The sequence below is a fragment of the Ambystoma mexicanum genome, chromosome 12, assembly GCF_040938575.1.
Source record: "Ambystoma mexicanum isolate Mex_15411 chromosome 12, UKY_AmexF1_1, whole genome shotgun sequence".
NCBI classification, from domain to species: Eukaryota; Metazoa; Chordata; class Amphibia; order Caudata; family Ambystomatidae; genus Ambystoma; species Ambystoma mexicanum.
Window position 1 is genome coordinate 398,071,966 of NC_090936.1, and position 16,734 is coordinate 398,088,699.

A 16,734-nucleotide genomic window follows, 5' to 3' on the forward strand; every position below is an offset into this window, starting at 1 on the left:
ATCGTCAGCTATCCAATCTGGTGATGGTATAAGTAGTCGGTGTGAAGTGAGGGAGTTCAAAGAGAGCCCTGGTAGCGAAGATATTGACCTTGTTGAGAGAAGAGAAAGCATAGTTGGGGAGACCGAAGAGGATGCAGGCAAAGTAGTCCAGTTTAGGGAAGACAAAAGTGGTCAAGAGAGGCTTGGAGGTGTTAAAAGGATGGAGGTGCCTGATTTGCCTAATAATTAGGAGGTTGAGGCGAGCTGCTGTTCCAGTTTTGAGATGAAAATAAAGAAGGTGTGAGAAGGGTCATAGAAGATACAGAGGTTTCTAGCTGAAGAAGAGTGTCAGTTGGGAACTGGATAGGCAGAGGGGGAGATAAAAGAGAGCTTTTAGCAGGTAAGAAGAGTATCTCTGTTTTGGTAGAGTTTAACATCAGAGAGTGCAAAGCCATCCATTATTTAATGACAGAGAGACAGTTTGAACTTTTGACAGAGAAATCAGAGGAGAGTTCAGGAAAAGAGAAGAAGATTTGGGTGTAGTTCACAAAGAGTTTGTCCGAGAACCCTAAAGAGGACATTAGTGCCCAAAGAACAGAGGTGTGGAGTGTTAAGAAGTACAGATCCAGGACACAGCCTTGTGGAACACTAGCAGTTAGAGGAGTGACTTGAGAGGTGTTGTTGCTCCAGGAGACTGAGAATTGGTGATGTGCAATGTAGGATTTAATCCAGGCAAAGACTTGATCATGAATCCTGTGAGGAAAGAGAGTATTAAGGAGATCAGAGTGATCGATAGTGTCAAAGGCAGCAGAACGGGCAAGGAGAATTGGGATAGAGGATGGAGTGCTTATCAGAGGTGATGAAGTTGGACACATTCATGAGAGCTGTTTCCTCGGAGTGACAGGAGCGTAAACCTGCTTGTAGGGGTTCTCGAAGGTTGTGGATGTCTAAGAAATTGGTAAGACGATTGAATACAACCCTTTCGAGCACTTTACAGTAGAGCAGAAGGAGAGAGACAGGCGAAAGTTAGCCAGTAGGTTCGGGTCAGCCCCATGCTTTTTTAGGAGAGGGATGACAATAGCTGTTTTGAAAATAGAGGGAAAGTAAGCAGAGTCGAAGGACAGGTTGAAGAGTTCAGTGAGGTGAGAGGCCATCAAAGAGGCAATAGGCTTAACTAGCTGAGGAGCAAAAGGGTCTTATGGGGCACAACAGGGATTAGCCTTTATCAGTAGAGATAGGACTTTGTCAGTATTCATGCGACTAAAGTGGGAGATAGAGGCAGGGGATGATGGTAGAGTAGGTGGAATGTAAAATGTAAAAGGGAGTGTGAGAAAGGTCAGGAAATGTTTGCAGCAAAGTATTCAGCTAGGTCATTAGCTGTGGGATTGGAGTTCATAGTCCTGGGCCATCATTAAGAGTGAGCCAGTCTGGAAAAAAGTGCTGGTAACAACGGTTACCGGCACCTTTTCCGGACCGGCTCACTCTGTGTCTGCCGGTAGGGGCTGTGAACTACCGACAGGCCAGACCTGCCGGTAGTTGAGGCCCCTACCCGCAGAAAATTTACTGAAGCACCGGCACCATTACAAACGGTGCCGGTGCTTCATTGTTCCCATTCCCATGGAGTACGCCAGCCTACCGTCAACCTCATAATGAGGGCCATAGACTTAGGAGGAGTGGGTTTAGGGTGCCCTTTAGCCGGCAGGTATGGTTGGAGTGAGAGTCAATGAGGGTTAGGTAGAATTCCCTTGTTCGCTCTATCATGTGTGGCCTTGAGAGAGTTCAGGGGTGAGAGGTAGAGTTGCAGGTCCTCATGCGAGTGGGTACATCTCCATACACCCCTTCTTAAAAGAGCAGCACATTTAATTGTAGGCAGATAACAGGACTACTCTGGTGTTCTAATGTTAACTCATGGTAAATTGAGGGTGCCATCTTGGAACGAATTGAGTATTTAGTAAAGAACCACTAATTGTTTAATGTAAAAAGCATAGTTATGGTCAACCACAAAACTCAGAAACTTTACTCAAGATATATGTCACTTATGTTGATTATTGCTAATGATTCACCAATATGCAGTTTGTAATAACTTGGAAGCTGATGAACACCCGAGCCAGCAGGTAAGTTATTAAGTAGATTTATTGTAGTTCAAAGCCAGGAACAAAACATTGGCATGTCCTTTCCAAGTCAGCATAACTCCAACTGCCAAGCATAGAACCCTCACACACTAACACTCCACTCACACCGACATCACTACATTCCACTCAGCATTGATGTCATCCACTCAGCTAGGAAGCACATTACAACACTTCTCCCTCCTTTACTTTGTTGGAAACAGAGAATGATCACACCAAAACCATCACCAGACAAAATCCCCTACATGTACGTGTGGCCAGCACGTAATGCACCAACTAGTAACACCACTGGCGACAAGAAACTGCCCCCAGAGAACACCAAAACCCCGGACACTCCAAGGAAGATCAGGGAAACAGGAAAGTGCACCACCAAAGGAATGAGAACCCAATAAAACCTACATGGCACCCCCAGGGTACTAACACCGTGCCAACACGTTGGGCAATTTGACACATATGTGTCTACCAAACCCTTATACCAAGTCCTACGCCCAAGTCCTACGCCACTTCCACTCCTCCCTTTATAACAAAACAGAGAGGAACCCAACGCAGTCTACAAAGGGCTCACTCCTTCCATAAACAGAACTGGACAACCTTCGAGAAACAAAAATAAAAAACTACGCACCTCCACCTGTTCCAAGCTGCCCCTTGGAACCTAGGTCCTGCCACGAACCAGCGTCCACAGCAGATAACTACCTAACACTCCTCAACCCTAAGTGCACAAACATCCTCCCGTCCTAGTCTGCCCCCTAGGACACCAGGGCTGCCACCCCCGGGCACACACCACACAGCTCACAGAGCAACAACAAGCACAACAACGAAACAGTTCACCACAGCACCCCTAAGGGTACCACAACACCACAAAACCCTGAACCATAGAGAACCAACCCGCAAGAATGCGGAACACAGCCAGGACCAACCACCTGAACCAGACACACACCAAACACACACTAACCTCCACGGACCCCTGGTCCATCTTACTGCCACCCACAGCACACCACTCCATACCTTGGACCCCAGGTCCAGCCTACTGCCAGCCGCAGCACACCTACTACAAACCTTGGACCCCAGGTCCAGCCTACTGCCAGCCGCAGCACACCTACTACATACCATGGACCCCAGGTCCAGCCTCCTGCGAACGCAAAACGCAGCACACTTCACTTAATGGACACTCGCCACTCACCACTCACCACTCACCATGGACCCCAGGTCCAGCCTCATCACCACAGAGGACACCAGTCCCCACCTACTGCAACACAGCAGAACGCCACAATAACCAACCACTCCCACTCCTGCACACCACAATGTTCACCTCACGCACCATATGCAAACCCCCAAAAACAGAATGGGTGGCATACACGCAAAACATTGCACACATGTTCAAATACAAAAATGCTGTGTAAAATGCATCATTTCAGTTAATTATTGGTAAAAGATAACTGTAAGTGCATCAAAAATAATCACAGCACACGATAAACAATACTGTTCTCAAAGAAGCAATTCAACCCGCAAGTGCCCCCACCCACGAGTCCGTACCCCAATAATGGAAATCCAACCTGCAAGAAAACATGTTAAGTATTGAACAGTTCCACCTGCAAAGAATCATTGAATGAGAGAAAACAATATGCAATTTAATGCAAAATAATGCAGGAACACACTCAACAACATCTCATTAGCACACAAAATTGCAATTTCTCAATAGCAATCACCCATACACAACTCTCAGCGCGCGCACTCACTCACTCACACGGGCCCATGCAATACGCTCACACACTACACCCCAAAACCAACCGACAAGCAAAACTTAGAGATCACACTAGTGAAAAATGATACCCAAGAGCATAAACATCCTCCTGCTTGCACCAAAATGCTGCGACACCGGACGTAACTCCATCGAAGCTTTGCAACAATAAACGAAAACGTCCAGTAATTGGCTCCAGTCTCACCCTCTCTGGCGCTTGGCCAGATGGAAGCACAGTTCACTGCACCTCCATCGGATCTCTCTGACAAGAGATCACCACTCCACGAGGGGTCTCCACGAGTGTCCACACTCGCCCTCCTAAAGACCCCACACCAATCCACAATACGCCCATCCTTGCAATGATGTTCATTTTCCATCACGCGTTCCGTCTTATTTTCCCGCGGAACACCGATGACAAGTTCATCACTAAAATCCAACATGCCCGCATTTCGGCCGCAGGATTGATCCATTTCCGGAAGGTCGCTCCCCGGCACTCTTCCTGAGCGCGTGCGTAATACGCAGCGCTCTTCAAAATCCTTGCGCGTTCCAGCTGCGCAGGCTGGAACGTGACGTGACAGCCAGGAAACGTCATCATAACAACACAGGGCCCCAATGAGCGCGGATCGCACGCTCCCCGTCACGCCAGCTGGAGGCCCGCAACTCTCCCCACCGAGGACAGCCGTGGACCCGGACATGTCCAGCCTTCCACCGGGGCCCACAAAAATGCAGTCCAACACCTCCTTAAATCGCGGCGCTCAGATGCCGCTCGGAAACCGCTCGTTCTTCACAAAGCTGGAAGGCGGAAGCCACCTCCCCCTCCGGACCTCCTGTGCTTGCACCAGCTAATTTTGAGCAGCTCACCTCAGGTGTTGACGGTGCGGGTGCTCTGGAACTGGACATATGGAGCCAGAACAACAACTCCTCAAAGCTCCGCACACCGACCTGTGTGCCGTACGACTCCAGGCACCGGCCGGACTACCACCAGCCACAAGCCCCACTCAGCCGACTTGTTTCTCACGATCGCAACTTCCGCACACCGACCTGTGTGCAGGTCGGTTTTACAAGGCACCAGTTGAGGATCTGCCAACCACAAACTCCACCCGGCAGCTTGGTCCAGACGGCAGACACTCCTCAGATTACTGCACACCGACTTGTGTGCCAAACAGCTGCTCACAACACCTCCCAGCACCACCCGGTCACTGGGCAATGCAGCTTCAGGGCAACAGAGTCAAACAGCACCGCACCCGGACCAGAGAGCCGACCCGGCCCCACCTTCAACACCACCCGGCCTGCTGAAGAATGTTAGCCCAATTAAAACACCTTGGGCTCCAACTTGCTGTCAACTTGGCATATGGACATAGATTCACTGGAGGGCAATGTTTTCCCGTTTCTGAACTGTCCCCTCCTCGACAGGATCCCATCCTCGTCGCCAGTGTAATAACTTGGAAGCTGATGAACACCCGAGCCAGCAGGTAAGTTATTAAGTAGACTTATTGTAGTTCAAAGCCAGGAACAAAACATTGGCATGTCCTTTCCAAGTCAGCATAACTCCAACTGCCAAGCATAGAACCCTCACACACTAACACTCCACTCACACTGACATCACTACATTCCACTCAGCAGTGATGTCATCCACTCAGCTAGGAAGCACATTACAACACAGTTCATTTAATTATCCTCTCGAATATTATATTGAAGTGTTTTATTCAACCATAGTAACCAGATAGCAAATGTGTACTTCAATTGTCCATTTTAATTTATATAAACCTTCAATAATTCATATGAGGGACCCTATTGCCGCAGCAACATGCTCCTGGATTGCTAGTTGTGAGCTTGTCTACCACTTCATCAGCTTGAGGCTAGGTATTTTATGAAGGAGTGGCTGGGAACTTAAATCAATGCTACAATTTGTGGGTGGTGGTATGGCACTTGGGGTGAGTGGTGGCGACGGGGTTCTGGCTACTGAGTTTTTCACTCAGGTGATTAAATCTTGATCTGAAAGTATTGGTATCCTCCCTTTCTCAGGTCATAATAGTGAAGTTATTGGGGTGTGAGGTTATCTCCACTATGAAGAACCTTTCATCACAAGGTATTGTGGACAATATTTCAGCAGCAGGAGAGTGACTTGAATATTCAGGAGCTCTGTATGTGCCTTTAAGATGGGTGAGGTTTTTTCTTGATTTGGAACCTTCTTTGGCCATATGCAGGCTGTGTGTGGACAACTGTATCTTTGCCTGGCCTATCATGGCAGTATGTGGGCGTTTGAGGATGCATTGCGGCGGAATAGCTGGACTTGCAAGGCTGTCCCATGGAAAAATCATGCACGTGGCTGGATAAATGTTGCTGCAAGTGACATTTAATAAAGCTGGACCTGTTGACTTTGTCATTGCCTGTTCTTGAAACGGGATCACAAGACCAATGGTCCTTCAATCAGTCACCCGTGCACGTTCCTGCAGCATTTGAAAAAGCATCTGGGCCGGAAAAGGAAAAGAAGCAAAGCGGGAGCAGGAATACAAAAATCATGTCTTCACAAAAGAGGTTACCTAGTGAGAAACATGGACAAAATGATCCGTTCCAGAGTAGTGACACACCGGCCCTGATTCACAAAAGCGTTTTCCAATGGAGTTTTGCCATCATAAAACGCTTCTGTGAATTAGGCCCACTGTGTCCATTGTGTACAGGAGTGGACTGGGAACCAAAAGAGGCCCTGGAAATAATTGGCCTCATATTACACATTTTCAGCATGCCCAACCCTTTTCCTATGAGAACATCCGGAATTAAAATAGGCTACCACACCAAAGAGGCCTACCAGGACATCTCCAGAGTTCCCTATAGGCCAGTCCACCACTGATTGTGTCCAGTGCCTTTCCATATGAATATGCCCCGGGTCCTTCCTGTGAGCAAACATATTCTGAGAAAGTTTATGACGTTGGCATTTGTGCATTCTGAAGTGTATGGTGTGTTACTGTGAGGCAAAACAACTTGCAAAAACAAGATCATCATTCCAGTGTTTCCTGTATCCGGAATGATGACCCACACATCCAAATGTAACATGGATAAATCGCTCTAAAACACACACAAATCCCTTCTTCGAAAAACAGGACCGATCCCAAAACCCTACATTTACAGAACCCACGCAGATAAAGGCAATGCACTGTAAAATACTTGACTATCCCCCTGACCTTTAATGCTACAAAAATATAAGGACAAGCCGACCAACTTTACCCCACCCTCTTCCAAAACAAACACAATGACTATAAAACCAGACAAATACAACACTTAATATTGCCCCTGAATCAAAAAATGCAAACACGGCCCTAAATAACATTCATGACAAACTGCTGCTGATGTCACAAAATACATATTACTTGGCCCCATAGTTCACATTAGCAGGTGGTGCAGTGAAGCTCTAGCCCCCGCTGCCTGACACTGAGGTATGAATGTGCACCTTCTAGGAAAGTGCCTGCCTGGACATTCCGTGATGACTACTCCGGTGTTTATGAGGTCATAATGTGAGAACAACGTCAGAGCTAGAGAACCAACTGAGTTGATGACAATGGTCAGGCCAGGCCAGGCTGGTGGTCCTTTTTCCCCATGAGGATCTGTCTATTTATATCGGCAGAGTGGGCTGTGAGTATGATCCGAGAAAGGGTTAAAGAGTTCCTTTGTGGAAGCTAACACTTCTAGGTGTAGGAGAGAGTTTCCAGAATCGGCACCGTGTTTGAAATGGAGGCCCTGTTCCACATGGAAAGCTCTCTGGGGACCAGCATGATGTGATCCGATTTCTAACCGGGTGCCCTGCCGAGGCAACTGCGCTGCTGTGAAGAAGCTTCCGAATCCTGGCTGGATAGCCCCCATCTGACAGCTCTGGGCAACCTTCAGCAACCTTCAGCTAGCCCATCCTTCGCAGGTCAGTACATGGAGCCTTATTTGGGGTAATACAAATAACACCATTTTATTATTTTAGCACTTACAGGCCGGTAGAAATCCCTGTTGAACTGCTTTATAAAAACTCTATAAACACCTGAGAATATTAAAACACACACGTGTTCCTTAGGAAGTACATTGAAATGTCGAAACCTTGTGTAACTCCGGGGTTAGGAGAAGGAAGAAGGGCTGCTGTGATTAAGGAAGATATTGAAGTTGGCAGTGATATTGAGGGCAGTCTACCAGACCATGGCGTCTCCCTTAAAAATCACCCATTGCGAGCAATCCATGAAAATAAGTTCAAAGTATGGTGGTATATGAGTAAACTCATGAAAAGCACCTATGCTTATTGATACCGCACAATGGGCTTCATTATAAGTTGGGTGGTGCGGTGAAAATGTGGCGGTATTACCCTTACCGCTGCATTACCACACCGCCCAACTACGAGTTTTGGGGTAAGGTGGAGGAAAAACCTCCAGCAAAAAGCTGGAGGTAATTCCACCACATTACCTCCCACAGTTGGTCCTATGGACTTGAATTAATGGGGACTAACAACACCTACCAGCACTTGTAATCCAGCAGTAATACCGCCGGACAAAGTGGTGGTAGCAGTAATACCTTTTGGTGGCATCTCAGCGGATGTACCGCCGGGATACCACCAAACTTGCCATGTGCCCCATAATTCCGTACGCTGTCAGGATTGGTGATACGAGTCAATTTGTATATTTTTCACTAGCGCCCATGGTGGTGGGTCGGATCAGCTGGTAACGGCTTTGGACCCAACTTCTAGGTCAGACCAAAGAAAGGGACTTAATGATAGGCCTGGGTGCATATAGGCTGACGCAGCCCTCCATTGCAGGTGTTATGGCTATTAGCACCCCGTGGGACCCACAGTGAATGCATTTGACAGCAGAGAAATGGAAGATGAGCTCCAGGAGTTCTCATCTTCCATTTTCATGATGATGACGGCAGGCCCTGCTGAAGAACAAGGAGGGGAAGGTGATGGGGCAGGTAAGCAAGAGTGTGATGGAGGGAAGGTTCTGGATGAGAAAGGTGACAGGGGATGGGGCAGGTGTTGGGAGATAGCGCAAAAGAGCACTTGGGGCGTAGGACACAAAGATGCGGTTGACTCAGGTAGGAAGGTACCTACCTCAGGGTGGAATGCAAACTTGTATCATGAGGTTCAGCCTGCGTTCCTCAGCACCTGATTGGCTGCTGCCTTGCCCCCGGGTGCTAATACGAGATATAGGAGGTAAAAGGTAAACTTGAAGGCAAGGGTGAGCTGGGATATTTTATATGACAGCCTATTGGGTTTCAATGCTATATACCTTCACTTGCAAAGTTCAATATTTTACATCTGTACACCTGTGGTGACGATTACATAGCATTAATTTCAGATAGTTGCATGTTGTTTCAGAGCAAACAAAATTCTATAACATAAACAAATGGAGATTATAGTGCCAAGTAACTCATGTCATGTCTGACACCTTCAGTCACTCCTAGAATGTTAGGCAATGGAGCATTTCACGCTGGGACTTTTAGACCAAGATTTAAAATGGGTAAGCAATGTATATGCCGTGGTGCCTTTTGGCAGCTGTGCTAAAACGCTATAAGGGAAACAGACAATGCTGACCACTCCAGGACTACAAGAATACCTATGAATCCCAATGCTCTTCATGTGTGTTCATAATCAAGATTTTCAAGGGATGGAAGGAAAGGCACGCCTGTTAGCTGATAAAGGTAAGAGCTTATGTTTGACTAATAAATCCTGAAAAATAAGGGACAGTTTACTAAAGCTAAAATAGGGAAATGTTAACTCTGTGCCCAGTTAAAATCAAGACCCTCTGAAGCCTCTGGGCACAAAGGCATTGATAACCCTTTCTGATAGCTTGTAACTTTAACCAAAACTGTTTTCCTCAATGGCAGCTGGTAAACTTTCATCTTGGTGTGCCACAAATATCTTCCCAAAATAAGATGTAGACTAACAGCACCAGAAGCGGGCGTGAGGGGGGGTTGGTCATGTCATAAAAAGATGTCTTTTTTAAAAATGTGTTGAAATGGTGAATTTTCCACCTCTGAGGGGAATATGTGGGACGCTATGATACTTCAGATACCATGTCTGGCACACAGACAGGTGCATTTCCATGAAGCAAAACATTCATGTGCCCATCAGAAATGTATTCTTCAGGGGGCGAAAGTCCTGCATAAATCTCCATGACCCCCCTGTTGCCTTCTTGATTGGGTACGCAGCCATGTTACATGGGGATTCCGAAGGCACTACTATCCCTTTTTTCACTAATGATGCAATGGTCTCATTAATACCCTTGTCAGCTTAGTTTGACATGGGATACTGTCTTATTTGTGGTAAAATAGCTCCCTTCTTGAGTTTAATCTTGACCGCTCCTACTCCTTTTAATAGACCAACTTCATATGGACTGCTGGTCCACAGTGTTATCGGTACGTGTGCAAAAACCTCTTGGAGGAAGGGCAATACTGTCTTTGCTAATTACATTTTCTGGTGAATTTCTCTGTTCTCAATTTATACCCGTTATGTAAAACTGATGTTAAACATCACTTTGTCATCTGAGTCTTCGTCTATAAATAATTCCTCTTCTGTCAGGTCAATCAATCTTTGTGCTTCATCAAGCCTTATAACTGTGTGCCAATTTACCCCTTCCTGGTCTTTTCCATGCAAAATTACTCTGTCTTCCCTTACTATTGCTGCTTCTAGCTCAAATGTAATTACCCAGCCCTCCTCCACGTCTGTGGGTACTTCTGGTTTGAAAAAAACTCTGCGGGTAACCTCAATATTTGATCTCTTATTCAGGAAAGCCATGCCAATAAAACATGCACCCCATAAAGGAATACTTCCGGGTTCTGTGAAATCCCTCTCTGTGATTTCTGACCATAGAATGCTTGTGCATTCACATAATGGATCCATGCGGTAGAATATATTATCCCCTGGTCAGTAAATTATATTGTCATGTTTAATTTAAACACCAAGTCTCTCCTCAATATGTTAACTTGTGTCTTGCGAGCATATAATGATGTACACACATGTTGTGTTCTCCTATGGTGATGGATAAATCATCTGTAAAAGGAACTGATGATGTTGCCCCAGAATATCCTTGTGCATTCATGGCAATGCCTGACATTGGGACCTTCCCTTCTCGAACACAGGATCGCGTCGCCCCCGTATCTACCAAGAAGGAAAATGTTTTGTCACATATGGTCGCTCGGACCCTTGGTTCCACTTGTGGGTCTGGTGTAATCGATAGGATGGAGCACATCACATTTTCTCTGTGGGCTGTCCTATTCCGGGTCCATATTCAGTCCTGGGCTAGTGACAGAATTCTTTCCTGCTAATGTCACACCCCTTATTCTAGATGTGGGGGTCTGTTGTACTATATTCGCATTACATGGCATCACTGCATTCTGTTGTGTGATCTGTTGGTCTGGTGTCTGTATCTGCATGGGTGCTTGCTGCATCTGTCTGGGATTGCCTCTCCTGTTGAGTTTGCTGTATTTGTGGCTCTGGTGTCTGATACTCTGTGTGTGATTTTGAGCATAATATTCTCATTGTTCTGCACTATAGGGTGCGGTGTATGCTGTCCTACTTCTTGGATCTGTTGCTTGCCAGTTGTGTTGTATCTCTCCCCTGCTTCTGCATACCCATGAAATGTGACCCATTTTCCCACAAATCCAACACTGTTGTGGCAGTCCTCCGAATCTAGGGTGCCCTCCATAAAATCCTCCTCCTTCCAAAGCTCGAAACCCAAATCCTCTGCCTTGGGGTTCAAACCCTCATCCTCGCGGAAAATAATTATACTCTCCAAAATTTCCGTTTATCTCTGGCTGCCCCTTGTACATGGTAACCTTCTGCCCTACTTGTCAATACTGCTCTGTCCACTGACAATTTCAACTGTTTCTTCTGAACCAATTGTGCTTCCTAAATCTTTCTATCCTCAACTTTCTTTCTGGTTTTCTCTTGTTTTAAATGTCAATGGTGAACAATAGTCAATTGTATCTCCGCCCATGGCTACGCTTCTATGCCCACAATCTTTTTCAACTGTCTTTGCACTTCTTCAGGAAGTTCCTGACATAAAATATGATTTAGAAAAATTGTTGTTTTTGTCCCATGGTTCTCTAGTCACTAGCCGATATTTTTCTTGACTGTCCTGCAAATAAGCAGTCAGATCTTCATCTGCTCTCATTTTACAGTCATAATTGTGCTAACTTCTGCTGTGTCTAGGTATTGTACCCGAAGTGCTGTCCACACATCAGCTCAATAATTGTTAAAAGGTGCCCTGTCATGGTTAGTATTCTGTTCCATCACCCCAGGATACTCTGCTCATTTCCAAATATTGTCTGATTGCTCCCCTAATATAGCTGCAAGCAGGATTTTTTACGTCACCTACTGCTAATGTCATCCCAGACGTCATTCTTTCTAATTCATAAATCCATTTGCCTGTCCCTGATGTGAGTGATGGCAATCTACAAATTGAATTGTTTTTGTCTATTTGTGGCCACGGTATATATTGTGGCAGCCCTCCCCCTTTCTCTAATAAGGGTAATTGTGTTAGCCCTGTGCCCCATCCTAACACCACCACACCCTTTGTCTCTGTCACTGCATCCGTCATGCTAATGTTCTTTCGTCCTAGTAAATTACTCAGTCTAGTCGCATACATCGTTTTTTCTTTTAGACTGTTTGGGCGCACCTTCAGGCACTTTGGATTTTCGATGGGTTCTAGCCTCCTCACCGGTTCTTCCGAATCTAACCATGCTATCTCTATCCCTATTTCCATACTCGTGGATGGGGCCCTTGTGCCCTCCTCGTCCCTGCCACCTTCATCTTCATCCTCAAACATTGTAGCTTTGTCTTCTTCGTCATCTCTATCCTCAAACTCTAGTCTTCCAAGTGGGCTCATCCTATATGTTTCACTCATTACATCTTCCAATATATTCCTTTTTTTTCATCGTGCAGAGACCCTCCTCTACTCCCCTTTAAGCTGTTGCCATCCCTCCTGCTCCTATACAGATTGCCAATCCTCCTTGGTATAGCTCCTTCCTCCTTCCTGTCTGGAAGAGTATGTTTTTTAAGAATCTCATCAACTTCCTTTCGGCACCTCTCCCTACTGCTTTCTGCATCTTGTTGTTTCTCGCTGTCCATTTCTTCCTCCTTTTATTCTCTTTCCCTTTCTGCATCTCGTTGTTTCTCCCTTCTCCTTTCTTCTTCTCATCTCTCCTCCCTTTTATTTCTGCCTCTTGTTTCTTTTACCTCTCCCTTTCTTCCTTGTTCCTTCTTTCATTCTCTCTCTCCTCTCCTCTTCACTCTTTCTCTCTCCTGCCACACTCTTTTCTCCTCTTCCTTCTCGTGTCTTTCTTTAACCTCCCTTCCTTTTCTTTAAAATCCTCACAGCACTTTCTGTCTAATTTAAGCATTCTTTGTCCTCTTATCCATGTATTTGATACAAGTGTTGTCTCACACCTGTTGCTCTGCCTGTCTCTGTTTCTCTGAAACTCTTCTTGGCTTCTGCAAGCAATGCTTGTAAACTGCAGTGCTCGTCATATTCCAAATGTGTTGACATTTGTAATTGTTTGCTTTTATTATCTCCACTCATGATGTCTTCACTACTATACACAGGAGGTGTGTATGTGGGATGGATATACCCTTCAGCTGTTTTTCATGCTTTTACTGGTATAACCCTTGTACAGTTGAGGACGGATCAGTGCTCTGAGGATGAAGAGCCATCGGCTTCATACACCTTTTGTCATTCTGCACAAGCATGCATTCTTTCGTAATTGGCTCTGGCTCCTGTTCCTCGAACAATTTCCATAGTTCCTATATGCTCAGTCTATATTCTTAATTGTTTTCCGTTACAAGCGGCGTGCAAATAGGTGCACATGCATTGCAGTACTGTCCTCGAATGAGTGCCCTCCCGTAGCCAGGGCAGAAACATTTTTTCTGCATTGTCTTTCACCCATTCCACATGATATTTGTAATTTTGTCCTTATGTCGGGGCACATGCAAATTATCAGAATGTCTGCCATGATAATAGTACAAAACGTAACTTACCAATGATCAATAAACTCAATCGTGATTCTCGTTCACCTTATCCTCTTCACTCATCTCTCCACAACAATATTTCCCCACAGCTCAACACCTTTGTGTCTCTCTCTGAGACCACGTCTACTGTGTCACTCAATATCTTAGAGTGACACCATATACGCCACTCATGCTCTGAACAACTCCACCTAGCTGTTAATCTCGATCCTTCTGAGTGACCCCACAAATACCGCTCACTCTGAGCAGCCCCACCTCGCTGCTCCCACACCAGACCACACTCCTCAGTCCACACTACCACTTTATGTCCTCCACAAAATAAACACGAAAACACTTCTGTAAGCCTAAACTTTCTCAGAACAGTAGGCGCGCGCCAGCAATTGCTACACAAGTAAATACACTATAGCTGTCTTCCGAACTCCTGGTGAGTTAACCGTCTCCTTTTATGACTGCCCCATAACTAGGCTTTCCACATGATCTTTTTTGACCCTTGTCTTAAGATAACTTTCTCCATCTTTTACTTATCACAAACGCACAATATACAATAAGGCCTTTCTTAATTTTCCACGCCAGTGTCATACTTACATCTATAGATCTGCTGAAGGTCTCCCCTATCAGCCTGCTGGTTTCCGCCTTATGGGGCGCCAAGCAGGGGACTTTTCTCCAAATGGGGCTCCTGTCAACCTCTCTAGGTTATGCATTATCCCGCTGTACACAGGTTGCCTCTGTATTCTTCAGGAATACGGCGGGGACCCCTCGACAATCCAACAACACTTAGCCTACCTTCCTCAGCTACCATCTGTAAATATAGCCCAAAAAAGTCTCTAATAACCCAGAGAACGTGGAGTGAATCCAACCCGTACTCAAAGACGATGTAGGCAAAGTGAGAGGCAAAATCCTGCTTTATTATCAGTCAAATAAAGCAGGGATAGCATACAAGCATTACAATATCGCAACTCTCGGTGCATCCATTACAAACAACAATTTAAGTAGTACAACTTCGTCATAAATCACATCATCAAATTTTATCAGTTTACAAAAACCTATGTGGAATGGAGATTGGATAGTGGTGGTGGCTACATATACACTTTATAGGGTTCAAACATCTAATTGGGTTTATACTTGTCTGATGGTTCCTCTGAAGACCACTCTTATATTGAACAAGGGGTCAGTTGACACATGACAACTTGATGGGAGGCATAACACTAGGGGCTCTGATGGGTTGGTTGTCTGCTAACCAACCTTGGACAATTGACAGGTCCTCCAGACATGAGCTAAACAGGCAATAGGGGCAGAGAGGTCCACAGATTTCTTTTCTTCCAATTAAAAAATGTTACATCCCTTATTCCTAGGCCATGAGCCAGGGAGATCTATTTTTACTTGTTGTCATGCAATGTCTCATGTCTGTGTGTATGTGTAGGGTGCACGGCAGGTGTCCTATCTGTATTCACGTCCAATGAATAGACAGTATTCTGCAATTATGGGTCAAGTGTGATGGGACCATATTTTGCTAATATATTTATACTATATTTATTGAGAATTTAGCTAATATTAATGTAAGTGTGTTTCCTGTTGCCACTGGAGACACTCTTGAGTTATTCTTCATGGGTTATAGTTTGACTGCACCTGGCTAACAAAGTTCGGTTGTGCTTTTTATAAACTTGAATTAATCTGGGAGTATACTGTTTGCGTCCTGGGAATTGCTATCTTGTACCTTCTTCCTGCCGTTCCTATCCTCCCTTATTCCACTGTAACCGTGGCTTGGATTGTTAGCTACTGTCTGAGCTCTGCACGGATCTGTATTTCTGTGAATTTAGAATTTTGACTTCTCTAAAGGTCTTGGGGCCTTGGTTTAAAAGAATGCAGCATCTTCCATTATGAAGAAAAAAAGCATGCTGTGTCTTCCATTTTGGAGAAGATGGCTGCCCCATTGTACCTGTTTTTTTTTTATGTTAGTGAGCGGTATTCACATGTCTTTCATGTTGCATTCAGCTTATACATCGGTTATGTTAGTGTTATTCATGTCTAGTGGATGCTATATTATTATTATTCATGTATGTTAGTATACTTCATGTATAGATGCATATATTACCTATTGTACGTGTTCTTCATGTTGAGTGCTCATTTTCTTAGTGTCTCATGCATGCACACGTAACATTATAATGTTAGCTTGACTACTTTAACTCTCTTCAATTTAAATTGCATATATATCCTGCTGCATCTGCCTTTGATAAGGGTGGTATGGTTGTCTTAGTGAGTGGCGTTTCTCACCTGTGCGGTATTGGGCCGGGGGAAGTGCAGAAGCTCTGGTTGGCATATTCATTTGCCTCCCAATATTATGCATGCATGCAAGATGAAATACTTATTTCCAAATACTTTAGGATCTTCATGTATTGATTGTCGAGCGGTTTTGGACTACAACACCCATCACATCTAGCCAGCATAGTCAATAGTGGGGGATCATGAGCAATGCAATCCAAAACATCTAGAGAGCAGCAGGTTGAAGATCCCTGACCTAAATGATTCCAATGCCATCTCTTGAGATCTAAGTTCCCTCAGCATATTCTGCCTCTGATTTTCATTGGGAAATTTCATAAATCATCAGATTTAGGCCTCTCTCCCTAATGTCACATTTACATTTTGCCAACACATGTTATTTGCCCTGGGGATGCATTCTCAGGGTAAACACTAGAACTATTCTCTATGCATCATTGATCCAGCATAATAACTGTACCCACAAGATCGCCTGTGCTCCTCCTAATCTGTCCAACTTGGTTGTGAAGTGCTGTCAGAAATTATCTGCACTTCTAATGCGAGGGCAGGCGTTTTCTGTCTTGTGATCAGTGAGAGCGAGGGCAGACGTGTTCTGTCTTGTGATCAGTGAGAGCGAGGGCAGC

General features: G+C 45.2%; 1 protein-coding gene across 2 annotated transcripts in view; it reads left to right on the top strand.

The window, feature by feature from the left end:
* Nucleotides 1-16,734, top strand: part of FAR2 (fatty acyl-CoA reductase 2) — a 549,695-nt gene that overhangs the window by 121,300 nt on the left and 411,661 nt on the right. Inside the window, exon 1 of one of the 2 annotated variants that reach the window (XM_069628527.1) lies at nt 7,230-7,756. The exons of the other annotated variant lie outside the window; for it this stretch is intronic. The gene's annotated coding sequence lies outside the window, so the exon portion shown is untranslated. Of the gene's footprint in view, nt 1-7,229; nt 7,757-16,734 lie in introns of those variants that run through there. 2 annotated transcript variants of the gene reach the window in all.